Source organism: Pleurodeles waltl, chromosome 4_1 (assembly GCF_031143425.1).
Source record: "Pleurodeles waltl isolate 20211129_DDA chromosome 4_1, aPleWal1.hap1.20221129, whole genome shotgun sequence".
Lineage (NCBI taxonomy): Eukaryota > Metazoa > Chordata > Amphibia > Caudata > Salamandridae > Pleurodeles > Pleurodeles waltl.
This window is the reverse complement of record NC_090442.1, coordinates 54527887-54553425: the sequence shown is the minus strand read 5'-3', so window position 1 is coordinate 54553425 and position 25539 is coordinate 54527887. Positions and strand designations below refer to the sequence as shown.

The 25539-nt window shown below is 52.5% G+C and overlaps 16 non-coding genes across 16 annotated transcripts; 2 read left to right on the top strand and 14 right to left on the bottom strand.

Moving 5' to 3' along the window:
* Positions 1-1714: 1714 nt before the first annotated feature.
* Positions 1715-1785, top strand: TRNAG-GCC (transfer RNA glycine (anticodon GCC)). The gene has a single exon. It is a non-coding gene; the product is annotated as a tRNA-Gly (tRNA).
* Positions 1786-1856: 71 nt separating this feature from the next.
* On the bottom strand, positions 1857-1928 carry TRNAW-CCA (transfer RNA tryptophan (anticodon CCA)). The gene has a single exon. It is a non-coding gene; the product is annotated as a tRNA-Trp (tRNA).
* Positions 1929-2181: 253 nt separating this feature from the next.
* On the bottom strand, positions 2182-2255 carry TRNAN-GUU (transfer RNA asparagine (anticodon GUU)). Its single transcript has one exon. It is a non-coding gene; the product is annotated as a tRNA-Asn (tRNA).
* A 1845-nt stretch (positions 2256-4100) lies between these two features.
* TRNAW-CCA (transfer RNA tryptophan (anticodon CCA)) lies at positions 4101-4172 on the bottom strand. Its single transcript has one exon. It is a non-coding gene; the product is annotated as a tRNA-Trp (tRNA).
* Positions 4173-6668: 2496 nt separating this feature from the next.
* Positions 6669-6742, bottom strand: TRNAN-GUU (transfer RNA asparagine (anticodon GUU)). The gene has a single exon. It is a non-coding gene; the product is annotated as a tRNA-Asn (tRNA).
* A 1845-nt stretch (positions 6743-8587) lies between these two features.
* On the bottom strand, positions 8588-8659 carry TRNAW-CCA (transfer RNA tryptophan (anticodon CCA)). The gene has a single exon. It is a non-coding gene; the product is annotated as a tRNA-Trp (tRNA).
* A 2172-nt stretch (positions 8660-10831) lies between these two features.
* TRNAW-CCA (transfer RNA tryptophan (anticodon CCA)) lies at positions 10832-10903 on the bottom strand. Its single transcript has one exon. It is a non-coding gene; the product is annotated as a tRNA-Trp (tRNA).
* Positions 10904-13078: 2175 nt separating this feature from the next.
* Positions 13079-13150, bottom strand: TRNAW-CCA (transfer RNA tryptophan (anticodon CCA)). Its single transcript has one exon. It is a non-coding gene; the product is annotated as a tRNA-Trp (tRNA).
* A 2030-nt stretch (positions 13151-15180) lies between these two features.
* TRNAG-GCC (transfer RNA glycine (anticodon GCC)) lies at positions 15181-15251 on the top strand. The gene has a single exon. It is a non-coding gene; the product is annotated as a tRNA-Gly (tRNA).
* Positions 15252-15322: 71 nt separating this feature from the next.
* On the bottom strand, positions 15323-15394 carry TRNAW-CCA (transfer RNA tryptophan (anticodon CCA)). The gene has a single exon. It is a non-coding gene; the product is annotated as a tRNA-Trp (tRNA).
* Positions 15395-15647: 253 nt separating this feature from the next.
* Positions 15648-15721, bottom strand: TRNAN-GUU (transfer RNA asparagine (anticodon GUU)). The gene has a single exon. It is a non-coding gene; the product is annotated as a tRNA-Asn (tRNA).
* Positions 15722-17566: 1845 nt separating this feature from the next.
* Positions 17567-17638, bottom strand: TRNAW-CCA (transfer RNA tryptophan (anticodon CCA)). The gene has a single exon. It is a non-coding gene; the product is annotated as a tRNA-Trp (tRNA).
* A 253-nt stretch (positions 17639-17891) lies between these two features.
* TRNAN-GUU (transfer RNA asparagine (anticodon GUU)) lies at positions 17892-17965 on the bottom strand. Its single transcript has one exon. It is a non-coding gene; the product is annotated as a tRNA-Asn (tRNA).
* A 1845-nt stretch (positions 17966-19810) lies between these two features.
* TRNAW-CCA (transfer RNA tryptophan (anticodon CCA)) lies at positions 19811-19882 on the bottom strand. The gene has a single exon. It is a non-coding gene; the product is annotated as a tRNA-Trp (tRNA).
* Positions 19883-22054: 2172 nt separating this feature from the next.
* On the bottom strand, positions 22055-22126 carry TRNAW-CCA (transfer RNA tryptophan (anticodon CCA)). Its single transcript has one exon. It is a non-coding gene; the product is annotated as a tRNA-Trp (tRNA).
* Positions 22127-24282: 2156 nt separating this feature from the next.
* On the bottom strand, positions 24283-24354 carry TRNAW-CCA (transfer RNA tryptophan (anticodon CCA)). The gene has a single exon. It is a non-coding gene; the product is annotated as a tRNA-Trp (tRNA).
* Positions 24355-25539: the final 1185 nt, after the last annotated feature.

Here is a 25539-nt window from a genome sequence, read left to right as displayed (position 1 = left end):
GCCACAGAGACCAACCACCGCAGTGAGCGTGTTGGGACTCAATATATGTTTTTACCTTTGTGCTCCTGCCTGCAGCTCTAAGGTCCTGGCATAAGACAGGTAGGCTTAGACTCCATTGTGACATGTCTTACTTCTCTTAGAAGAAGGTTCTGAGTTGCCAGGCAGCTTATCTTCTGCCGGGCACACTTTCCTTTGCAGGCTTTCAGGTTGTGAATCCAGCACTGCTTAGGTGTCCATGTCAGACATGAGCAGCTCATTGAGCCCCACTGTGTGTTTTTTGTGGAGATACAACTCTCAGACTAGAGGGAGCAGGCGGGAAGTGGGTGAGACTCACACAGGGTGGGTGGGGCAGTTAAAGGATGTTATCTAATAGTGTAATCGAGGAGTTGGGTTTTTTGTGCACTACACTTTAACCAGCGATTCTTTCTAAAAGGAAATCCCAGGGCAGTAACCGCAATGAGTGGCATCCCCACACCCGAGGTTGCATTGTGGTAGCTGTTCCCTGAGCCCCTAGCCCCTGTCCCCATGTCGCCCTTTCTCCTCGTGTAACTCACCTCAGGTTCGGTGGCTCTGATACTTGCTGCTTCTGCGCGATCATCCCCATGATCTGGACCTTTGTACGAAATGTCATGTAAGATGACTTTATTCAGCACAGCGTTTGTCATTTGCTTGGTTGTCCTGTCACTGTTGGATGTTTTCTTGCGCAGACTACTGTCTAATGGTGGGAAGGCCACGAGACACGTGACTTTTCTCTTTCCTTGTTAGCATAGTTTCCTGCCACTGTCTTGTTGTGCTGCCTGCCTGTGAGACACGTGTCTTGCCCATCTCAGCTCCACTGTGGCATGTTAGATATGTCTTTGAGCAGAGTCCCGGTCCCAGAGCTGCTGCCTTCTCTGCACTCTGGCTTGTAAGACTGCAGGCAAAGGCCCTCCCTGGCCCCTCAGCCAGATAGATACATTTACCTGCAGGGCTCAGCTTTGGTGAAAGATATTGGCGAGAGAGAGGAAAGGGGACGGCCCGTGGTGCACCCCCTATTTTGCATAGAACCACAGCCTCCTGGGAGGGCAGAGACATGAGGGTTCTCAGGGAAAGCCCTCCCAGGAGTGTTGAAGGGCAGGACGTGAAACACAGCAATCCCGGAATGGCCTGGTCTAAGATGCCTGTGCAATAGGCCTGGCCCTAGGCTTCCGGGGCTCTTCCTCGGCAGAGGCCCCAGTGGTATGAGCCCGACCAGGGCTGTGCCCGACCAGGGCTGTAGGGCGCGTTGGGAGCGCGTTAGGGACGCGAAAGAGGGCGCAGGGCGCAGAACTCTGCCCGTTTCTCCCCAGGATTTTGGGGAGGACAGGGAATCTGGCCAGGTCAGTGACTAGGCTGTCCCAGAAGGAAAGTCCAGTGACAGTGGCATGTTGTGAAACACAAGATTGCTGGTGGTCTGGAGGGTGCTTTCTGTCAGCCACTTCTCCCGGGAGCAGCCAGAGAGCAGGCTGATGTCGTGCTCTGTCAAGCACAACACTGGCCCCAAACCACTGTCCTTAGCAAAAGCAGAAACATTCATAGTTTCAGTCTCCTGCATCTGATTCCTGCCATCAGCATGTGAACGTTTGGCAGTCCAAGGCTTGCCATGCAAACTTTGTTCATAGGTGTCCCATGCGAATGCATGGGCCTCATCACTACTGTCTACGGCAGGGCTCTCTGCTCAGCCTATGTAAGTGAAGCATTGGTGGTTCAGTGGTAGAATTCTCGCCTGCCATGCGGGAGGCCCGGGTTCGATTCCCGGCCAATGCAAAGCGCCCTTCTTTTGGCTTTGCTTTAGAAGTCAGAGATATAGACTTGGTGGGGAAAAAAATCTCAAAGAGTGACCCCGACGTGATTTGAACACGCAACCTTCTGATCTGGAGTCAGACGCGCTACCGTTGCGCCACGAGGTCCCTGTGCATGCAGTTTTCAGCCCCGGATCAAGAAATGCTTCTGTGCCTTTTATTGGCCCTCAGTACGCCTGTGGTTAAAGTAGAAGGCTTGGTGGCCCGTTTCCAGTCCTATTGGTGGAAATGACTAGAGGTGAAGAGATGAGAGAAGATAGAAATGTTGAGATAGAGCATGTCACGCAGGCAAAGCGAGAGCTCTAAGAGCAAAGCCAGACAGCTGTGTTTTAATTCAGGACTTGATGTAGGCAAAAGCATACGTCCCTGGGTGGGCTTGAACCACCAACCTTTCGGTTAACAGCCGAACGCGCTAACCGATTGCGCCACAGAGACCAACCACCGCAGTGAGCGTGTTGGGACTCAATATATGTTTTTACCTTTGTGCTCCTGCCTGCAGCTCTAAGGTCCTGGCATAAGACAGGTAGGCTTAGACTCCATTGTGACATGTCTTACTTCTCTTAGAAGAAGGTTCTGAGTTGCCAGGCAGCTTATCTTCTGCCGGGCACACTTTCCTTTGCAGGCTTTCAGGTTGTGAATCCAGCACTGCTTAGGTGTCCATGTCAGACATGAGCAGCTCATTGAGCCCCACTGTGTGTTTTTTGTGGAGATACAACTCTCAGACTAGAGGGAGCAGGCGGGAAGTGGGTGAGACTCACACAGGGTGGGTGGGGCAGTTAAAGGATGTTATCTAATAGTGTAATCGAGGAGTTGGGTTTTTTGTGCACTACACTTTAACCAGCGATTCTTTCTAAAAGGAAATCCCAGGGCAGTACCCGCAATGAGTGGCATCCCCACACCCGAGGTTGCATTGTGGTAGCTGTTCCCTGAGCCCCTAGCCCCTGTCCCCATGTCGCCCTTTCTCCTCGTGTAACTCACCTCAGGTTCGGTGGCTCTGATACTTGCTGCTTCTGCGCGATCATCCCCATGATCTGGGCCTTTGTACGAAATGTCATGTAAGATGACTTTATTCAGCACAGCGTTTGTCATTTGCTTGGTTGTCCTGTCACTGTTGGATGTTTTCTTGCGCAGACTACTGTCTAATGGTGGGAAGGCCACGAGACACGTGACTTTTCTCTTTCCTTGTTAGCATAGTTTCCTGCCACTGTCTTGTTGTGCTGCCTGCCTGTGAGACACGTGTCTTGCCCATCTCAGCTCCACTGTGGCATGTTAGATATGTCTTTGAGCAGAGTCCCGGTCCCAGAGCTGCTGCCTTCTCTGCACTCTGGCTTGTAAGACTGCAGGCAAAGGCCCTCCCTGGCCCCTCAGCCAGATAGATACATTTACCTGCAGGGCTCAGCTTTGGTGAAAGATATTGGCGAGAGAGAGGAAAGGGGACGGCCCGTGGTGCACCCCCTATTTTGCATAGAACCACAGCCTCCTGGGAGGGCAGAGACATGAGGGTTCTCAGGGAAAGCCCTCCCAGGAGTGTTGAAGGGCAGGACGTGAAACACAGCAATCCCGGAATGGCCTGGTCTAAGATGCCTGTGCAATAGGCCTGGCCCTAGGCTTCCGGGGCTCTTCCTCGGCAGAGGCCCCAGTGGTATGAGCCCGACCAGGGCTGTGCCCGACCAGGGCTGTAGGGCGCGTTGGGAGCGCGTTAGGGACGCGAAAGAGGGCGCAGGGCGCAGAACTCTGCCCGTTTCTCCCCAGGATTTTGGGGAGGACAGGGAATCTGGCCAGGTCAGTGACTAGGCTTTCCCAGAAGGAAAGTCCAGTGACAGTGGCATGTTGTGAAACACAAGATTGCTGGTGGTCTGGAGGGTGCTTTCTGTCAGCCACTTCTCCCGGGAGCAGCCAGAGAGCAGGCTGATGTCGTGCTCTGTCAAGCACAACACTGGCCCCAAACCACTGTCCTTAGCAAAAGCAGAAACATTCATAGTTTCAGTCTCCTGCATCTGATTCCTGCCATCAGCATGTGAACGTTTGGCAGTCCAAGGCTTGCCATGCAAACTTTGTTCATAGGTGTCCCATGCGAATGCATGGGCCTCATCACTACTGTCTACGGCAGGGCTCTCTGCTCAGCCTATGTAAGTGAAGCATTGGTGGTTCAGTGGTAGAATTCTCGACTGCCACGCGGGAGGCCCGGGTTCGATGCCCAGCCAATGCAAAGCGCCCTTCTTTTGGCTTTGCTTTAGAAGTCAGAGATATAGACTTGGTGGGGAAAAAAATGTCAAAGAGTGACCCCGACGTGATTTGAACACGCAACCTTCTGATCTGGAGTCAGACGCGCTACCGTTGCGCCACGAGGTCCCTGTGCATGCAGTTCTCAGCCCCGGATCAAGAAATGCTTCTGTGCCTTTTATTGGCCCTCAGTACGCCTGTGGTTAAAGTAGAAGGCTTGGTGGCCCGTTTCCAGTCCTATTGGTGGAAATGACTAGAGGTGAAGAGATGAGAGAAGATAGAAATGTTGAGATAGAGCATGTCACGCAGGCAAAGCGAGAGCTCTAAGAGCAAAGCCAGACAGCTGTGTTTTAATTCAGGACTTGATGTAGGCAAAAGCATACGTCCCTGGGTGGGCTTGAACCACCAACCTTTCAGTTAACAGCCAAACGCGCTAACCGATTGCACCACAGAGACCAACCACCGCAGTGAGCGTGTTGGGACTCAATATATGTTTTTACCTTTGTGCTCCTGCCTGCAGCTCTAAGGTCCTGGCATAAGACAGGTAGGCTTAGACTCCATTGTGACATGTCTTACTTCTCTTAGAAGAAGGTTCTGAGTTGCCAGGCAGCTTATCTTCTGCCGGGCACACTTTCCTTTGCAGGCTTTCAGGTTGTGAATCCAGCACTGCTTAGGTGTCCATGTCAGACATGAGCAGCTCATTGAGCCCCACTGTGTGTTTTTTGTGGAGATACAACTCTCAGACTAGAGGGAGCAGGCGGGAAGTGGGTGAGACTCACACAGGGTGGGTGGGGCAGTTAAAGGATGTTATCTAATAGTGTAATCGAGGAGTTGGGTTTTTTGTGCACTACACTTTAACCAGCGATTCTTTCTAAAAGGAAATCCCAGGGCAGTACCCGCAATGAGTGGCATCCCCACACCCGAGGTTGCATTGTGGTAGCTGTTCCCTGAGCCCCTAGCCCCTGTCCCCATGTCGCCCTTTCTCCTCGTGTAACTCACCTCAGGTTCGGTGGCTCTGATACTTGCTGCTTCTGCGCGATCATCCCCATGATCTGGGCCTTTGTACGAAATGTCATGTAAGATGACTTTATTCAGCACAGCGTTTGTCATTTGCTTGGTTGTCCTGTCACTGTTGGATGTTTTCTTGCGCAGACTACTGTCTAATGGTGGGAAGGCCACGAGACACGTGACTTTTCTCTTTCCTTGTTAGCATAGTTTCCTGCCACTGTCTTGTTGTGCTGCCTGCCTGTGAGACACGTGTCTTGCCCATCTCAGCTCCACTGTGGCATGTTAGATATGTCTTTGAGCAGAGTCCCGGTCCCAGAGCTGTTGCCTTCTCTGCACTCTGGCTTGTAAGACTGCAGGCAAAGGCCCTCCCTGGCCCCTCAGCCAGATAGATACATTTACCTGCAGGGCTCAGCTTTGGTGAAAGATATTGGCGAGAGAGAGGAAAGGGGACGGCCCGTGGTGCACCCCCTATTTTGCATAGAACCACAGCCTCCTGGGAGGGCAGAGACATGAGGGTTCTCAGGGAAAGCCCTCCCAGGAGTGTTGAAGGGCAGGACGTGAAACACAGCAATCCCGGAATGGCCTGGTCTAAGATGCCTGTGCAATAGGCCTGGCCCTAGGCTTCCGGGGCTCTTCCTCGGCAGAGGCCCCAGTGGTATGAGCCCGACCAGGGCTGTGCCCGACCAGGGCTGTAGGGCGCGTTGGGAGCGCGTTAGGGACGCGAAAGAGGGCGCAGGGCGCAGAACTCTGCCCGTTTCTCCCCAGGATTTTGGGGAGGACGGAATCTGGCCAGGTCAGTGACTAGGCTTTCCCAGAAGGAACGTCCAGTGACAGTGGCATGTTGTGAAACACAAGATTGCTGGTGGTCTGGAGGGTGCTTTCTGTCAGCCACTTCTCCCGGGAGCAGCCAGAGAGCAGGCTGATGTCGTGCTCTGTCAAGCACAACACTGGCCCCAAACCACTGTCCTTAGCAAAAGCAGAAACATTCATAGTTTCAGTCTCCTGCATCTGATTCCTGCCATCAGCATGTGAACGTTTGGCAGTCCAAGGCTTGCCATGCAAACTTTGTTCATAGGTGTCCCATGCGAATGCATGGGCCTCATCACTACTGTCTACGGCAGGGCTCTCTGCTCAGCCTATGTAAGTGAAGCATTGGTGGTTCAGTGGTAGAATTCTCGCCTGCCACGCGGGAGGCCTGGGTTCGATTCCCGGCCAATGCAAAGCGCCCTTCTTTTGGCTTTGCTTTAGAAGTCAGAGATATAGACTTGGTGGGGAAAAAAATTTCAAAGAGTGACCCCCGACGTGATTTGAACACGCAACCTTCTGATCTGGAGTCAGACGCGCTACCGTTGCACCACGAGGTCCCTATGCATGCAGTTCTCAGCCCCGGATCAAGAAATGCTTCTGTGCCTTTTATTGACCCTCAGTACGCCTGTGGTTAAAGTAGAAGGCTTGGTGGCCCGTTTCCAGTCCTATTGGTGGAAATGACTAGAGGTGAAGAGATGAGAGAAGATAGAAATGTTGAGATAGAGCATGTCACGCAGGCAAAGCGAGAGCTCTAAGAGCAAAGCCAGACAGCTGTGTTTTAATTCAGGACTTGATGTAGGCAAAAGCATACGTCCCTGGGTGGGCTTGAACCACCAACCTTTCGGTTAACAGCCGAACGCGCTAACCGATTGCGCCACAGAGACCAACCACCGCAGTGAGCGTGTTGGGACTCAATATATGTTTTTACCTTTGTGCTCCTGCCTGCAGCTCTAAGGTCCTGGCATAAGACAGGTAGGCTTAGACTCCATTGTGACATGTCTTACTTCTCTTAGAAGAAGGTTCTGAGTTGCCAGGCAGCTTATCTTCTGCCGGGCACAGTTTCCTTTGCAGGCTTTCAGGTTGTGAATCCAGCACTGCTTAGGTGTCCATGTCAGACATGAGCAGCTCATTGAGCCCCACTGTGTGTTTTTTGTGGAGATACAACTCTCAGACTAGAGGGAGCAGGCGGGAAGTGGGTGAGACTCACACAGGGTGGGTGGGGCAGTTAAAGGATGTTATCTAATAGTGTAATCGAGGAGTTGGGTTTTTTGTGCACTACACTTTAACCAGCGATTCTTTCTAAAAGGAAATCCCAGGGCAGTACCCGCAATGAGTGGCATCCCCACACCCGAGGTTGCATTGTGGTAGCTGTTCCCTGAGCCCCTAGCCCCTGTCCCCATGTCGCCCTTTCTCCTCGTGTAACTCACCTCAGGTTCGGTGGCTCTGATACTTGCTGCTTCTGCGCGATCATCCCCATGATCTGGGCCTTTGTACGAAATGTCATGTAAGATGACTTTATTCAGCACAGCGTTTGTCATTTGCTTGGTTGTCCTGTCACTGTTGGATGTTTTCTTGCGCAGACTACTGTCTAATGGTGGGAAGGCCACGAGACACGTGACTTTTCTCTTTCCTTGTTAGCATAGTTTCCTGCCACTGTCTTGTTGTGCTGCCTGCCTGTGAGACACGTGTCTTGCCCATCTCAGCTCCACTGTGGCATGTTAGATATGTCTTTGAGCAGAGTCCCGGTCCCAGAGCTGCTGCCTTCTCTGCACTCTGGCTTGTAAGACTGCAGGCAAAGGCCCTCCCTGGCCCCTCAGCCAGATAGATACATTTACCTGCAGGGCTCAGCTTTGGTGAAAGATATTGGCGAGAGAGAGGAAAGGGGACGGCCCGTGGTGCACCCCCTATTTTGCATAGAACCACAGCCTCCTGGGAGGGCAGAGACATGAGGGTTCTCAGGGAAAGCCCTCCCAGGAGTGTTGAAGGGCAGGACGTGAAACACAGCAATCCCGGAATGGCCTGGTCTAAGATGCCTGTGCAATAGGCCTGGCCCTAGGCTTCCGGGGCTCTTCCTCGGCAGAGGCCCCAGTGGTATGAGCCCGACCAGGGCTGTGCCCGACCAGGGCTGTAGGGCGCGTTGGGAGCGCGTTAGGGACGCGAAAGAGGGCGCAGGGCGCAGAACTCTGCCCGTTTCTCCCCAGGATTTTGGGGAGGACAGGGAATCTGGCCAGGTCAGTGACTAGGCTTTCCCAGAAGGAAAGTCCAGTGACAGTGGCATGTTGTGAAACACAAGATTGCTGGTGGTCTGGAGGGTGCTTTCTGTCAGCCACTTCTCCCGGGAGCAGCCAGAGAGCAGGCTGATGTCGTGCTCTGTCAAGCACAACACTGGCCCCAAACCACTGTCCTTAGCAAAAGCAGAAACATTCATAGTTTCAGTCTCCTGCATCTGATTCCTGCCATCAGCATGTGAACGTTTGGCAGTCCAAGGCTTGCCATGCAAACTTTGTTCATAGGTGTCCCATGCGAATGCATGGGCCTCATCACTACTGTCTACGGCAGGGCTCTCTGCTCAGCCTATGTAAGTGAAGCATTGGTGGTTCAGTGGTAGAATTCTCGACTGCCACGCGGGAGGCCCGGGTTCGATGCCCAGCCAATGCAAAGCGCCCTTCTTTTGGCTTTGCTTTAGAAGTCAGAGATATAGACTTGGTGGGGAAAAAAATGTCAAAGAGTGACCCCGACGTGATTTGAACACGCAACCTTCTGATCTGGAGTCAGACGCGCTACCGTTGCGCCACGAGGTCCCTGTGCATGCAGTTTTCAGCCCCGGATCAAGAAATGCTTCTGTGCCTTTTATTGGCCCTCAGTACGCCTGTGGTTAAAGTAGAAGGCTTGGTGGCCCGTTTCCAGTCCTATTGGTGGAAATGACTAGAGGTGAAGAGATGAGAGAAGATAGAAATGTTGAGATAGAGCATGTCACGCAGGCAAAGCGAGAGCTCTAAGAGCAAAGCCAGACAGCTGTGTTTTAATTCAGGACTTGATGTAGGCAAAAGCATACGTCCCTGGGTGGGCTTGAACCACCAACCTTTCGGTTAACAGCCGAACACGCTAACCGATTGCGCCACAGAGACCAACCACCGCAGTGAGCGTGTTGGGACTCAATATATGTTTTTACCTTTGTGCTCCTGCCTGCAGCTCTAAGGTCCTGGCATAAGACAGGTAGGCTTAGACTCCATTGTGACATGTCTTACTTCTCTTAGAAGAAGGTTCTGAGTTGCCAGGCAGCTTATCTTCTGCCGGGCACACTTTCCTTTGCAGGCTTTCAGGTTGTGAATCCAGCACTGCTTAGGTGTCCATGTCAGACATGAGCAGCTCATTGAGCCCCACTGTGTGTTTTTTGTGGAGATACAACTCTCAGACTAGAGGGAGCAGGCGGGAAGTGGGTGAGACTCACACAGGGTGGGTGGGGCAGTTAAAGGATGTTATCTAATAGTGTAATCGAGGAGTTGGGTTTTTTGTGCACTACACTTTAACCAGCGATTCTTTCTAAAAGGAAATCCCAGGGCAGTACCCGCAATGAGTGGCATCCCCACACCCGAGGTTGCATTGTGGTAGCTGTTCCCTGAGCCCCTAGCCCCTGTCCCCATGTCGCCCTTTCTCCTCGTGTAACTCACCTCAGGTTCGGTGGCTCTGATACTTGCTGCTTCTGCGCGATCATCCCCATGATCTGGGCCTTTGTACGAAATGTCATGTAAGATGACTTTATTCAGCACAGCGTTTGTCATTTGCTTGGTTGTCCTGTCACTGTTGGATGTTTTCTTGCGCAGACTACTGTCTAATGGTGGGAAGGCCACGAGACACGTGACTTTTCTCTTTCCTTGTTAGCATAGTTTCCTGCCACTGTCTTGTTGTGCTGCCTGCCTGTGAGACACGTGTCTTGCCCATCTCAGCTCCACTGTGGCATGTTAGATATGTCTTTGAGCAGAGTCCCGGTCCCAGAGCTGCTGCCTTCTCTGCACTCTGGCTTGTAAGACTGCAGGCAAAGGCCCTCCCTGGCCCCTCAGCCAGATAGATACATTTACCTGCAGGGCTCAGCTTTGGTGAAAGATATTGGCGAGAGAGAGGAAAGGGGACGGCCCGTGGTGCACCCCCTATTTTGCATAGAACCACAGCCTCCTGGGAGGGCAGAGACATGAGGGTTCTCAGGGAAAGCCCTCCCAGGAGTGTTGAAGGGCAGGACGTGAAACACAGCAATCCCGGAATGGCCTGGTCTAAGATGCCTGTGCAATAGGCCTGGCCCTAGGCTTCCGGGGCTCTTCCTCGGCAGAGGCCCCAGTGGTATGAGCCCGACCAGGGCTGTGCCCGACCAGGGCTGTAGGGCGCGTTGGGAGCGCGTTAGGGACGCGAAAGAGGGCGCAGGGCGCAGAACTCTGCCCGTTTCTCCCCAGGATTTTGGGGAGGACAGGGAATCTGGCCAGGTCAGTGACTAGGCTTTCCCAGAAGGAAAGTCCAGTGACAGTGGCATGTTGTGAAACACAAGATTGCTGGTGGTCTGGAGGGTGCTTTCTGTCAGCCACTTCTCCCGGGAGCAGCCAGAGAGCAGGCTGATGTCGTGCTCTGTCAAGCACAACACTGGCCCCAAACCACTGTCCTTAGCAAAAGCAGAAACATTCATAGTTTCAGTCTCCTGCATCTGATTCCTGCCATCAGCATGTGAACGTTTGGCAGTCCAAGGCTTGCCATGCAAACTTTGTTCATAGGTGTCCCATGCGAATGCATGGGCCTCATCACTACTGTCTACGGCAGGGCTCTCTGCTCAGCCTATGTAAGTTAAGCATTGGTGGTTCAGTGGTAGAATTCTCGACTGCCACGCGGGAGGCCCGGGTTCGATGCCCAGCCAATGCAAAGCGCCCTTCTTTTGGCTTTGCTTTAGAAGTCAGAGATATAGACTTGGTGGGGAAAAAAATGTCAAAGAGTGACCCCGACGTGATTTGAACACGCAACCTTCTGATCTGGAGTCAGACGCGCTACCGTTGCGCCACGAGGTCCCTGTGCATGCAGTTCTCAGCCCCGGATCAAGAAATGCTTCTGTGCCTTTTATTGGCCCTCAGTACGCCTGTGGTTAAAGTAGAAGGCTTGGTGGCCCGTTTCCAGTCCTATTGGTGGAAATGACTAGAGGTGAAGAGATGAGAGAAGATAGAAATGTTGAGATAGAGCATGTCACGCAGGCAAAGCGAGAGCTCTAAGAGCAAAGCCAGACAGCTGTGTTTTAATTCAGGACTTGATGTAGGCAAAAGCATACGTCCCTGGGTGGGCTTGAACCACCAACCTTTCAGTTAACAGCCGAACGCGCTAACCGATTGCGCCACAGAGACCAACCACCGCAGTGAGCGTGTTGGGACTCAATATATGTTTTTACCTTTGTGCTCCTGCCTGCAGCTCTAAGGTCCTGGCATAAGACAGGTAGGCTTAGACTCCATTGTGACATGTCTTACTTCTCTTAGAAGAAGGTTCTGAGTTGCCAGGCAGCTTATCTTCTGCCGGGCACACTTTCCTTTGCAGGCTTTCAGGTTGTGAATCCAGCACTGCTTAGGTGTCCATGTCAGACATGAGCAGCTCATTGAGCCCCACTGTGTGTTTTTTGTGGAGATACAACTCTCAGACTAGAGGGAGCAGGCGGGAAGTGGGTGAGACTCACACAGGGTGGGTGGGGCAGTTAAAGGATGTTATCTAATAGTGTAATCGAGGAGTTGGGTTTTTTGTGCACTACACTTTAACCAGCGATTCTTTCTAAAAGGAAATCCCAGGGCAGTAACCGCAATGAGTGGCATCCCCACACCCGAGGTTGCATTGTGGTAGCTGTTCCCTGAGCCCCTAGCCCCTGTCCCCATGTCGCCCTTTCTCCTCGTGTAACTCACCTCAGGTTTGGTGGCTCTGATACTTGCTGCTTCTGCTGCGCGATCATCCCCATGATCTGGGCCTTTGTACGAAATGTCATGTAAGATGACTTTATTCAGCACGGCGTTTGTCATTTGCTTGGTTGTCCTGTCACTGTTGGATGTTTTCTTGCGCAGACTACTGTCTAATGGTGGGAAGGCCACGAGACACGTAACTTTTCTCTTTCCTTGTTAGCATAGTTTCCTGCCACTGTCTTGTTGTGCTGCCTGCCTGTGAGACACGTGTCTTGCCCATCTCAGCTCCACTGTGGCATGTTAGATATGTCTTTGAGCAGAGTCCCGGTCCCAGAGCTGCTGCCTTCTCTGCACTCTGGCTTGTAAGACTGCAGGCAAAGGCCCTCCCTGGCCCCTCAGCCAGATAGATACATTTACCTGCAGGGCTCAGCTTTGGTGAAAGATATTGGCGAGAGAGAGGAAAGGGGACGGCCCGTGGTGCACCCCCTATTTTGCATAGAACCACAGCCTCCTGGGAGGGCAGAGACATGAGGGTTCTCAGGGAAAGCCCTCGCAGGAGTGTTGAAGGGCAGGACATGAAACACAGCAATCCTGGAATGGCCTGGTCTAAGATGCCTGTGCAATAGGCCTGGCCCTAGGCTTCCGGGGCTCTTCCTCGGCAGAGGCCCCAGTGGTATGAGCCCGACCAGGGCTGTGCCCGACCAGGGCTGTAGGGCGCGTTGGGAGCGCGTTAGGGACGCGAAAGAGGGCGCAGGGCGCAGAACTCTGCCCGTTTCTCCCCAGGATTTTGGGGAGGACAGGGAATCTGGCCAGGTCAGTGACTAGGCTTTCCCAGAAGGAAAGTCCAGTGACAGTGGCATGTTGTGAAACACAAGATTGCTGGTGGTCTGGAGGGTGCTTTCTGTCAGCCACTTCTCCCGGGAGCAGCCAGAGAGCAGGCTGATGTCGTGCTCTGTCAAGCACAACACTGGCCCCAAACCACTGTCCTTAGCAAAAGCAGAAACATTCATAGTTTCAGTCTCCTGCATCTGATTCCTGCCATCAGCATGTGAACGTTTGGCAGTCCAAGGCTTGCCATGCAAACTTTGTTCATAGGTGTCCCATGCGAATGCATGGGCCTCATCACTACTGTCTACGGCAGGGCTCTCTGCTCAGCCTATGTAAGTGAAGCATTGGTGGTTCAGTGGTAGAATTCTCGCCTGCCACGCTGGAGGCCCGGGTTCGATTCCCAGCCAATGCAAAGCGCCCTTCTTTTGGCTTTGCTTTAGAAGTCAGAGATATAGACTTGGTGGGGAAAAAAATGTCAAAGAGTGACCCCGACGTGATTTGAACACGCAACCTTCTGATCTGGAGTCAGACGCGCTACCGTTGCGCCACGAGGTCCCTGTGCATGCAGTTCTCAGCCCCGGATCAAGAAATGCTTCTGTGCCTTTTATTGGCCCTCAGTACGCCTGTGGTTAAAGTAGAAGGCTTGGTGGCCCGTTTCCAGTCCTATTGGTGGAAATGACTAGAGGTGAAGAGATGATAGAAGATAGAAATGTTGAGATAGAGCATGTCACGCAGGCAAAGCGAGAGCTCTAAGAGCAAAGCCAGACAGCTGTGTTTTAATTCAGGACTTGATGTAGGCAAAAGCATACGTCCCTGGGTGGGCTTGAACCACCAACCTTTCGGTTAACAGCTGAACGCACTAACCGATTGCGCCACAGAGACCAACCACCGCAGTGAGCGTGTTGGGACTCAATATATGTTTTTACCTTTGTGCTCCTGCCTGCAGCTCTAAGGTCCTGGCATAAGACAGGTAGGCTTAGACTCCATTGTGACATGTCTTACTTCTCTTAGAAGAAGGTTCTGAGTTGCCAGGCAGCTTATCTTCTGCCGGGCACACTTTCCTTTGCAGGCTTTCAGGTTGTGAATCCAGCACTGCTTAGGTGTCCATGTCAGACATGAGCAGCTCATTGAGCCCCACTGTGTGTTTTTTGTGGAGATACAACTCTCAGACTAGAGGGAGCAGGCGGGAAGTGGGTGAGACTCACACAGGGTGGGTGGGGCAGTTAAAGGATGTTATCTAATAGTGTAATCGAGGAGTTGGGTTTTTTGTGCACTACACTTTAACCAGCGATTCTTTCTAAAAGGAAATCCCAGGGCAGTAACCGCAATGAGTGGCATCCCCACACCCGAGGTTGCATTGTGGTAGCTGTTCCCTGAGCCCCTAGCCCCTGTCCCCATGTCGCCCTTTCTCCTCGTGTAACTCACCTCAGGTTCGGTGGCTCTGATACTTGCTGCTTCTGCGCGATCATCCCCATGATCTGGACCTTTGTACGAAATGTCATGTAAGATGACTTTATTCAGCACAGCGTTTGTCATTTGCTTGGTTGTCCTGTCACTGTTGGATGTTTTCTTGCGCAGACTACTGTCTAATGGTGGGAAGGCCACGAGACACGTGACTTTTCTCTTTCCTTGTTAGCATAGTTTCCTGCCACTGTCTTGTTGTGCTGCCTGCCTGTGAGACACGTGTCTTGCCCATCTCAGCTCCACTGTGGCATGTTAGATATGTCTTTGAGCAGAGTCCCGGTCCCAGAGCTGCTGCCTTCTCTGCACTCTGGCTTGTAAGACTGCAGGCAAAGGCCCTCCCTGGCCCCTCAGCCAGATAGATACATTTACCTGCAGGGCTCAGCTTTGGTGAAAGATAATGGCGAGAGAGAGGAAAGGGGACGGCCCGTGGTGCACCCCCTATTTTGCATAGAACCACAGCCTCCTGGGAGGGCAGAGACATGAGGGTTCTCAGGGAAAGCCCTCCCAGGAGTGTTGAAGGGCAGGACGTGAAACACAGCAATCCTGGAATGGCCTGGTCTAAGATGCCTGTGCAATAGGCCTGGCCCTAGGCTTCCGGGGCTCTTCCTCGGCAGAGGCCCCAGTGGTATGAGCCCGACCAGGGCTGTGCCCGACCAGGGCTGTAGGGCGCGTTGGGAGCGCGTTAGGGACGCGAAAGAGGGCGCAGGGCGCAGAACTCTGCCCGTTTCTCCCCAGGATTTTGGGGAGGACAGGGAATCTGGCCAGGTCAGTGACTAGGCTTTCCCAGAAGGAAAGTCCAGTGACAGTGGCATGTTGTGAAACACAAGATTGCTGATGGTCTGGAGGGTGCTTTCTGTCAGCCACTTCTCCCGGGAGCAGCCAGAGAGCAGGCTGATGTCGTGCTCTGTCAAGCACAACACTGGCCCCAAACCACTGTCCTTAGCAAAAGCAGAAACATTCATAGTTTCAGTCTCCTGCATCTGATTCCTGCCATCAGCATGTGAACGTTTGGCAGTCCAAGGCTTGCCATGCAAACTTTGTTCATAGGTGTCCCATGCGAATGCATGGACCTCATCACTACTGTCTACGGCAGGGCTCTCTGCTCAGCCTATGTAAGTGAAGCATTGGTGGTTCAGTGGTAGAATTCTCGCCTGCCATGCGGGAGGCCCGGGTTCGATTCCCGGCCAATGCAAAGCGCCCTTCTTTTGGCTTTGCTTTAGAAGTCAGAGATATAGACTTGGTGGGGAAAAAAATCTCAAAGAGTGACCCCGACGTGATTTGAACACGCAACCTTCTGATCTGGAGTCAGACGCGCTACCGTTGCGCCACGAGGTCCCTGTGCATGCAGTTTTCAGCCCCGGATCAAGAAATGCTTCTGTGCCTTTTATTGGCCCTCAGTACGCCTGTGGTTAAAGTAGAAGGCTTGGTGGCCCGTTTCCAGTCCTATTGGTGGAAATGACTAGAGGTGAAGAGATGAGAGAAGATAGAAATGTTGAGATAGAGCATGTCACGCAGGCAAAGCGAGAGCTCTAAGAGCAAAGCCAGACAGCTGTGTTTTAATTCAGGACTTGATGTAGGCAAAAGCATACGTCCCTGGGTGGGCTTGAACCACCAACCTTTCGGTTAACAGCCGAACGCGCTAACCGATTGCGCCACAGAGACCAACCACCGCAGTGAGCGTGTTGGGACTCAATATATGTTTTTACCTTTGTGCTCCTGCCTGCAGCTCTAAGGTCCTGGCATAAGACAGGTAGGCTTAGACTCCATTGTGACATGTCTTACTTCTCTTAGAAGAAGGTTCTGAGTTGCCAGGCAGCTTATCTTCTGCCGGGCACACTTTCCTTTGCAGGCTTTCAGGTTGTGAATCCAGCACTGCTTAGGTGTCCATGTCAGACATGAGCAGCTCATTGAGCCCCACTGTGTGTTTTTTGTGGAGATACAACTCTCAGACTAGAGGGAGCAGGCGGGAAGTGGGTGAGACTCACACAGGGTGGGTGGGGCAGTTAAAGGATGTTATCTAATAGTGTAATCGAGGAGTTGGGTTTTTTGTGCACTACACTTTAACCAGCGATTCTTTCTAAAAGGAAATCCCAGGGCAGTACCCGCAATGAGTGGCATCCCCACACCCGAGGTTGCATTGTGGTAGCTGTTCCCTGAGCCCCTAGCCCCTGTCCCCATGTCGCCCTTTCTCCTCGTGTAACTCACCTCAGGTTCGGTGGCTCTGATACTTGCTGCTTCTGCGCGATCATCCCCATGATCTGGACCTTTGTACGAAATGTCATGTAAGATGACTTTATTCAGCACAGCGTTTGTCATTTGCTTGGTTGTCCTGTCACTGTTGGATGTTTTCTTGCGCAGACTACTGTCTAATGGTGGGAAGGCCACGAGACACGTGACTTTTCTCTTTCCTTGTTAGCATAGTTTCCTGCCACTGTCTTGTTGTGCTGCCTGCCTGTGAGACACGTGTCTTGCCCATCTCAGCTCCACTGTGGCATGTTAGATATGTCTTTGAGCAGAGTCCCGGTCCCAGAGCTGCTGCCTTCTCTGCACTCTGGCTTGTAAGACTGCAGGCAAAGGCCCTCCCTGGCCCCTCAGCCAGATAGATACATTTACCTGCAGGGCTCAGCTTTGGTGAAAGATATTGGCGAGAGAGAGGAAAGGGGACGGCCCGTGGTGCACCCCCTATTTTGCATAGAACCACAGCCTCCTGGGAGGGCAGAGACATGAGGGTTCTCAGGGAAAGCCCTCCCAGGAGTGTTGAAGGGCAGGACGTGAAACACAGCAATCCCGGAATGGCCTGGTCTAAGATGCCTGTGCAATAGGCCTGGCCCTAGGCTTCCGGGGCTCTTCCTCGGCAGAGGCCCCAGTGGTATGAGCCCGACCAGGGCTGTGCCCGACCAGGGCTGTAGGGCGCGTTGGGAGCGCGTTAGGGACGCGAAAGAGGGCGCAGGGCGCAGAACTCTGCCCGTTTCTCCCCAGGATTTTGGGGAGGACAGGGAATCTGGCCAGGTCAGTGACTAGGCTGTCCCAGAAGGAAAGTCCAGTGACAGTGGCATGTTGTGAAACACAAGATTGCTGGTGGTCTGGAGGGTGCTTTCTGTCAGCCACTTCTCCCGGGAGCAGCCAGAGAGCAGGCTGATGTCGTGCTCTGTCAAGCACAACACTGGCCCCAAACCACTGTCCTTAGCAAAAGCAGAAACATTCATAGTTTCAGTCTCCTGCATCTGATTCCTGCCATCAGCATGTGAACGTTTGGCAGTCCAAGGCTTGCCATGCAAACTTTGTTCATAGGTGTCCCATGCGAATGCATGGGCCTCATCACTACTGTCTACGGCAGGGCTCTCTGCTCAACTTATGTAAGTGAAGCATTGGTGGTTCAGTGGTAGAATTCTCGCCTGCCATGCGGGTGGCCCGGGTTCGATTCCCGGCCAATGCAAAGCGCCCTTCTTTTGGCTTTGCTTTAGAAGTCAGAGATATAGACTTGGTGGGGAAAAAAATCTCAAAGAGTGACCCCGACGTGATTTGAACACGCAACCTTCTGATCTGGAGTCAGACGCGCTACCGTTGCGCCACGAGGTCCCTGTGCATGCAGTTTTCAGCCCCGGATCAAGAAATGCTTCTGTGCCTTTTATTGGCCCTCAGTACGCCTGTGGTTAAAGTAGAAGGCTTGGTGGCCCGTTTCCAGTCCTATTGGTGGAAATGACTAGAGGTGAAGAGATGAGAGAAGATAGAAATGTTGAGATAGAGCATGTCACGCAGGCAAAGCGAGAGCTCTAAGAGCAAAGCCAGACAGCTGTGTTTTAATTCAGGACTTGATGTAGGCAAAAGCATACGTCCCTGGGTGGGCTTGAACCACCAACCTTTCGGTTAACAGCCGAACGCGCTAACCGATTGCGCCACAGAGACCAACCACCGCAGTGAGCGTGTTGGGACTCAATATATGTTTTTACCTTTGTGCTCCTGCCTGCAGCTCTAAGGTCCTGGCATAAGACAGGTAGGCTTAGACTCCATTGTGACATGTCTTACTTCTCTTAGAAGAAGGTTCTGAGTTGCCAGGCAGCTTATCTTCTGCCGGGCACACTTTCCTTTGCAGGCTTTCAGGTTGTGAATCCAGCACTGCTTAGGTGTCCATGTCAGACATGAGCAGCTCATTGAGCCCCACTGTGTGTTTTTTGTGGAGATACAACTCTCAGACTAGAGGGAGCAGGCGGGAAGTGGGTGAGACTCACACAGGGTGGGTGGGGCAGTTAAAGGATGTTATCTAATAGTGTAATCGAGGAGTTGGGTTTTTTGTGCACTACACTTTAACCAGCGATTCTTTCTAAAAGGAAATCCCAGGGCAGTACCCGCAATGAGTGGCATCCCCACACCCGAGGTTGCATTGTGGTAGCTGTTCCCTGAGCCCCTAGCCCCTGTCCCCATGTCGCCCTTTCTCCTCGTGTAACTCACCTCAGGTTCGGTGGCTCTGATACTTGCTGCTTCTGCGCGATCATCCCCATGATCTGGGCCTTTGTACGAAATGTCATGTAAGATGACTTTATTCAGCACAGCGTTTGTCATTTGCTTGGTTGTCCTGTCACTGTTGGATGTTTTCTTGCGCAGACTACTGTCTAATGGTGGGAAGGCCACGAGACACGTGACTTTTCTCTTTCCTTGTTAGCATAGTTTCCTGCCACTGTCTTGTTGTGCTGCCTGCCTGTGAGACACGTGTCTTGCCCATCTCAGCTCCACTGTGGCATGTTAGATATGTCTTTGAGCAGAGTCCCGGTCCCAGAGCTGCTGCCTTCTCTGCACTCTGGCTTGTAAGACTGCAGGCAAAGGCCCTCCCTGGCCCCTCAGCCAGATAGATACATTTACCTGCAGGGCTCAGCTTTGGTGAAAGATATTGGCGAGAGAGAGGAAAGGGGACGGCCCGTGGTGCACCCCCTATTTTGCATAGAACCACAGCCTCCTGGGAGGGCAGAGACATGAAGGTTCTCAGGGAAAGCCCTCCCAGGAGTGTTGAAGGGCAGGACGTGAAACACAGCAATCCCGGAATGGCCTGGTCTAAGATGCCTGTGCAATAGGCCTGGCCCTAGGCTTCCGGGGCTCTTCCTCGGCAGAGGCCCCAGTGGTATGAGCCCGACCAGGGCTGTGCCCGACCAGGGCTGTAGGGCGCGTTGGGAGCGCGTTAGGGACGCGAAAGAGGGCGCAGGGCGCAGAACTCTGCCCGTTTCTCCCCAGGATTTTGGGGAGGACAGGGAATCTGGCCAGGTCAGTGACTAGGCTTTCCCAGAAGGAAAGTCCAGTGACAGTGGCATGTTGTGAAACACAAGATTGCTGGTGGTCTGGAGGGTGCTTTCTGTCAGCCACTTCTCCCGGGAGCAGCCAGAGAGCAGGCTGATGTCGTGCTCTGTCAAGCACAACACTGGCCCCAAACCACTGTCCTTAGCAAAAGCAGAAACATTCATAGTTTCAGTCTCCTGCATCTGATTCCTGCCATCAGCATGTGAACGTTTGGCAGTCCAAGGCTTGCCATGCAAACTTTGTTCATAGGTGTCCCATGCGAATGCATGGGCCTCATCACTACTGTCTACGGCAGGGCTCTCTGCTCAGCCTATGTAAGTGAAGCATTGGTGGTTCAGTGGTAGAATTCTCGACTGCCACGCGGGAGACCCGGGTTCGATGCCCAGCCAATGCAAAGCGCCCTTCTTTTGGCTTTGCTTTAGAAGTCAGAGATATAGACTTGGTGGGGAAAAAAATGTCAAAGAGTGACCCCGACGTGATTTGAACACGCAACCTTCTGATCTGGAGTCAGACGCGCTACCGTTGCGCCACGAGGTCCCTGTGCATGCAGTTTTCAGCCCCGGATCAAGAAATGCTTCTGTGCCTTTTATTGGCCCTCAGTACGCCTGTGGTTAAAGTAGAAGGCTTGGTGGCCCGTTTCCAGTCCTATTGGTGGAAATGACTAGAGGTGAAGAGATGAGAGAAGATAGAAATGTTGAGATAGAGCATGTCACGCAGGCAAAGCGAGAGCTCTAAGAGCAAAGCCAGACAGCTGTGTTTTAATTCAGGACTTGATGTAGGCAAAAGCATACGTCCCTGGGTGGGCTTGAACCACCAACCTTTCGGTTAACAGCCGAACACGCTAACCGATTGCGCCACAGAGACCAACCACCGCAGTGAGCGTGTTGGGACTCAATATATGTTTTTACCTTTGTGCTCCTGCCTGCAGCTCTAAGGTCCTGGCATAAGACAGGTAGGCTTAGACTCCATTGTGACATGTCTTACTTCTCTTAGAAGAAGGTTCTGAGTTGCCAGGCAGCTTATCTTCTGCCGGGCACACTTTCCTTTGCAGGCTTTCAGGTTGTGAATCCAGCACTGCTTAGGTGTCCATGTCAGACATGAGCAGCTCATTGAGCCCCACTGTGTGTTTTTTGTGGAGATACAACTCTCAGACTAGAGGGAGCAGGCGGGAAGTGGGTGAGACTCACACAGGGTGGGTGGGGCAGTTAAAGGATGTTATCTAATAGTGTAATCGAGGAGTTGGGTTTTTTGTGCACTACACTTTAACCAGCGATTCTTTCTAAAAGGAAATCCCAGGGCAGTACCCGCAATGAGTGGCATCCCCACACCCGAGGTTGCATTGTGGTAGCTGTTCCCTGAGCCCCTAGCCCCTGTCCCCATGTCGCCCTTTCTCCTCGTGTAACTCACCTCAGGTTCGGTGGCTCTGATACTTGCTGCTTCTGCGCGATCATCCCCATGATCTGGGCCTTTGTACGAAATGTCATGTAAGATGACTTTATTCAGCACAGCGTTTGTCATTTGCTTGGTTGTCCTGTCACTGTTGGATGTTTTCTTGCGCAGACTACTGTCTAATGGTGGGAAGGCCACGAGACACGTGACTTTTCTCTTTCCTTGTTAGCATAGTTTCCTGCCACTGTCTTGTTGTGCTGCCTGCCTGTGAGACACGTGTCTTGCCCATCTCAGCTCCACTGTGGCATGTTAGATATGTCTTTGAGCAGAGTCCCGGTCCCAGAGCTGCTGCCTTCTCTGCACTCTGGCTTGTAAGACTGCAGGCAAAGGCCCTCCCTGGCCCCTCAGCCAGATAGATACATTTACCTGCAGGGCTCAGCTTTGGTGAAAGATATTGGCGAGAGAGAGGAAAGGGGACGGCCCGTGGTGCACCCCCTATTTTGCATAGAACCACAGCCTCCTGGGAGGGCAGAGACATGAAGGTTCTCAGGGAAAGCCCTCCCAGGAGTGTTGAAGGGCAGGACGTGAAACACAGCAATCCCGGAATGGCCTGGTCTAAGATGCCTGTGCAATAGGCCTGGCCCTAGGCTTCCGGGGCTCTTCCTCGGCAGAGGCCCCAGTGGTATGAGCCCGACCAGGGCTGTGCCCGACCAGGGCTGTAGGGCGCGTTGGGAGCGCGTTAGGGACGCGAAAGAGGGCGCAGGGCGCAGAACTCTGCCCGTTTCTCCCCAGGATTTTGGGGAGGACAGGGAATCTGGCCAGGTCAGTGACTAGGCTTTCCCAGAAGGAAAGTCCAGTGACAGTGGCATGTTGTGAAACACAAGATTGCTGGTGGTCTGGAGGGTGCTTTCTGTCAGCCACTTCTCCCGGGAGCAGCCAGAGAGCAGGCTGATGTCGTGCTCTGTCAAGCACAACACTGGCCCCAAACCACTGTCCTTAGCAAAAGCAGAAACATTCATAGTTTCAGTCTCCTGCATCTGATTCCTGCCATCAGCATGTGAACGTTTGGCAGTCCAAGGCTTGCCATGCAAACTTTGTTCATAGGTGTCCCATGCGAATGCATGGGCCTCATCACTACTGTCTACGGCAGGGCTCTCTGCTCAGCCTATGTAAGTGAAGCATTGGTGGTTCAGTGGTAGAATTCTCGACTGCCACGCGGGAGACCCGGGTTCGATGCCCAGCCAATGCAAAGCGCCCTTCTTTTGGCTTTGCTTTAGAAGTCAGAGATATAGACTTGGTGGGGAAAAAAATGTCAAAGAGTGACCCCGACGTGATTTGAACACGCAACCTTCTGATCTGGAGTCAGACGCGCTACCGTTGCGCCACGAGGTCCCTGTGCATGCAGTTTTCAGCCCCGGATCAAGAAATGCTTCTGTGCCTTTTATTGGCCCTCAGTACGCCTGTGGTTAAAGTAGAAGGCTTGGTGGCCCGTTTCCAGTCCTATTGGTGGAAATGACTAGAGGTGAAGAGATGAGAGAAGATAGAAATGTTGAGATAGAGCATGTCACGCAGGCAAAGCGAGAGCTCTAAGAGCAAAGCCAGACAGCTGTGTTTTAATTCAGGACTTGATGTAGGCAAAAGCATACGTCCCTGGGTGGGCTTGAACCACCAACCTTTCGGTTAACAGCCGAACACGCTAACCGATTGCGCCACAGAGACCAACCACCGCAGTGAGCGTGTTGGGACTCAATATATGTTTTTACCTTTGTGCTCCTGCCTGCAGCTCTAAGGTCCTGGCATAAGACAGGTAGGCTTAGACTCCATTGTGACATGTCTTACTTCTCTTAGAAGAAGGTTCTGAGTTGCCAGGCAGCTTATCTTCTGCCGGGCACACTTTCCTTTGCAGGCTTTCAGGTTGTGAATCCAGCACTGCTTAGGTGTCCATGTCAGACATGAGCAGCTCATTGAGCCCCACTGTGTGTTTTTTGTGGAGATACAACTCTCAGACTAGAGGGAGCAGGCGGGAAGTGGGTGAGACTCACACAGGGTGGGTGGGGCAGTTAAAGGATGTTATCTAATAGTGTAATCGAGGAGTTGGGTTTTTTGTGCACTACACTTTAACCAGCGATTCTTTCTAAAAGGAAATCCCAGGGCAGTACCCGCAATGAGTGGCATCCCCACACCCGAGGTTGCATTGTGGTAGCTGTTCCCTGAGCCCCTAGCCCCTGTCCCCATGTCGCCCTTTCTCCTCGTGTAACTCACCTCAGGTTCGGTGGCTCTGATACTTGCTGCTTCTGCGCGATCATCCCCATGATCTGGGCCTTTGTACGAAATGTCATGTAAGATGACTTTATTCAGCACAGCGTTTGTCATTTGCTTGGTTGTCCTGTCACTGTTGGATGTTTTCTTGCGCAGACTACTGTCTAATGGTGGGAAGGCCACGAGACACGTGACTTTTCTCTTTCCTTGTTAGCATAGTTTCCTGCCACTGTCTTGTTGTGCTGCCTGCCTGTGAGACACGTGTCTTGCCCATCTCAGCTCCACTGTGGCATGTTAGATATGTCTTTGAGCAGAGTCCCGGTCCCAGAGCTGCTGCCTTCTCTGCACTCTGGCTTGTAAGACTGCAGGCAAAGGCCCTCCCTGGCCCCTCAGCCAGATAGATACATTTACCTGCAGGGCTCAGCTTTGGTGAAAGATATTGGCGAGAGAGAGGAAAGGGGACGGCCCGTGGTGCACCCCCTATTTTGCATAGAACCACAGCCTCCTGGGAGGGCAGAGACATGAGGGTTCTCAGGGAAAGCCCTCCCAGGAGTGTTGAAGGGCAGGACGTGAAACACAGCAATCCCGGAATGGCCTGGTCTAAGATGCCTGTGCAATAGGCCTGGCCCTAGGCTTCCGGGGCTCTTCCTCGGCAGAGGCCCCAGTGGTATGAGCCCGACCAGGGCTGTAGGGCGCGTTGGGAGCGCGTTAGGGACGCGAAAGAGGGCGCAGGGCGCAGAACTCTGCCCGTTTCTCCCCAGGATTTTGGGGAGGACAGGGAATCTGGCCAGGTCAGTGACTAGGCTTTCCCAGAAGGAAAGTCCAGTGACAGTGGCATGTTGTGAAACACAAGATTGCTGGTGGTCTGGAGGGTGCTTTCTGTCAGCCACTTCTCCCGGGAGCAGCCAGAGAGCAGGCTGATGTCGTGCTCTGTCAAGCACAACACTGGCCCCAAACCACTGTCCTTAGCAAAAGCAGAAACATTCATAGTTTCAGTCTCCTGCATCTGATTCCTGCCATCAGCATGTGAACGTTTGGCAGTCCAAGGCTTGCCATGCAAACTTTGTTCATAGGTGTCCCATGCGAATGCATGGGCCTCATCACTACTGTCTACGGCAGGGCTCTCTGCTCAGCCTATGTAAGTTAAGCATTGGTGGTTCAGTGGTAGAATTCTCGACTGCCACGCGGGAGGCCCGGGTTCGATGCCCAGCCAATGCAAAGCGCCCTTCTTTTGGCTTTGCTTTAGAAGTCAGAGATATAGACTTGGTGGGGAAAAAAATGTCAAAGAGTGACCCCGACGTGATTTGAACACGCAACCTTCTGATCTGGAGTCAGACGCGCTACCGTTGCGCCACGAGGTCCCTGTGCATGCAGTTTTCAGCCCCGGATCAAGAAATGCTTCTGTGCCTTTTATTGGCCCTCAGTACGCCTGTGGTTAAAGTAGAAGGCTTGGTGGCCCGTTTCCAGTCCTATTGGTGGAAATGACTAGAGGTGAAGAGATGAGAGAAGATAGAAATGTTGAGATAGAGCATGTCACGCAGGCAAAGAGAGAGCTCTAGAAGCAAAGCCAGACAGCTGTGTTTTAATTCAGGACTTGATGTAGGCAAAAGCATACGTCCCTGGGTGGGCTTGAACCACCAACCTTTCGGTTAACAGCCGAACGCGCTAACCGATTGGCGCCACAGAGACCAACCACCGCAGTGAGCGTGTTGGGACTCAATATATGTTTTTACCTTTGTGCTCCTGCCTGCAGCTCTAAGGTCCTGGCATAAGACAGGTAGGCTTAGACTCCATTGTGACATGTCTTACTTCTCTTAGAAGAAGGTTCTGAGTTGCCAGGCAGCTTATCTTCTGCCGGGCACACTTTCCTTTGCAGGCTTTCAGGTTGTGAATCCAGCACTGCTTAGGTGTCCATGTCAGACATGAGCAGCTCATTGAGCCCCACTGTGTGTTTTTTGTGGAGATACAACTCTCAGACTAGAGGGAGCAGGCGGGAAGTGGGTGAGACTCACACAGGGTGGGTGGGGCAGTTAAAGGATGTTATCTAATAGTGTAATCGAGGAGTTGGGTTTTTTGTGCACTACACTTTAACCAGCGATTCTTTCTAAAAGGAAATCCCAGGGCAGTACCCGCAATGAGTGGCATCCCCACACCCGAGGTTGCATTGTGGTAGCTGTTCCCTGAGCCCCTAGCCCCTGTCCCCATGTCGCCCTTTCTCCTCGTGTAACTCACCTCAGGTTCGGTGGCTCTGATACTTGCTGCTTCTGCGCGATCATCCCCATGATCTGGGCCTTTGTACGAAATGTCATGTAAGATGACTTTATTCAGCACAGCGTTTGTCATTTGCTTGGTTGTCCTGTCACTGTTGGATGTTTTCTTGCGCAGACTACTGTCTAATGGTGGGAAGGCCACGAGACACGTGACTTTTCTCTTTCCTTGTTAGCATAGTTTCCTGCCACTGTCTTGTTGTGCTGCCTGCCTGTGAGACACGTGTCTTGCCCATCTCAGCTCCACTGTGGCATGTTAGATATGTCTTTGAGCAGAGT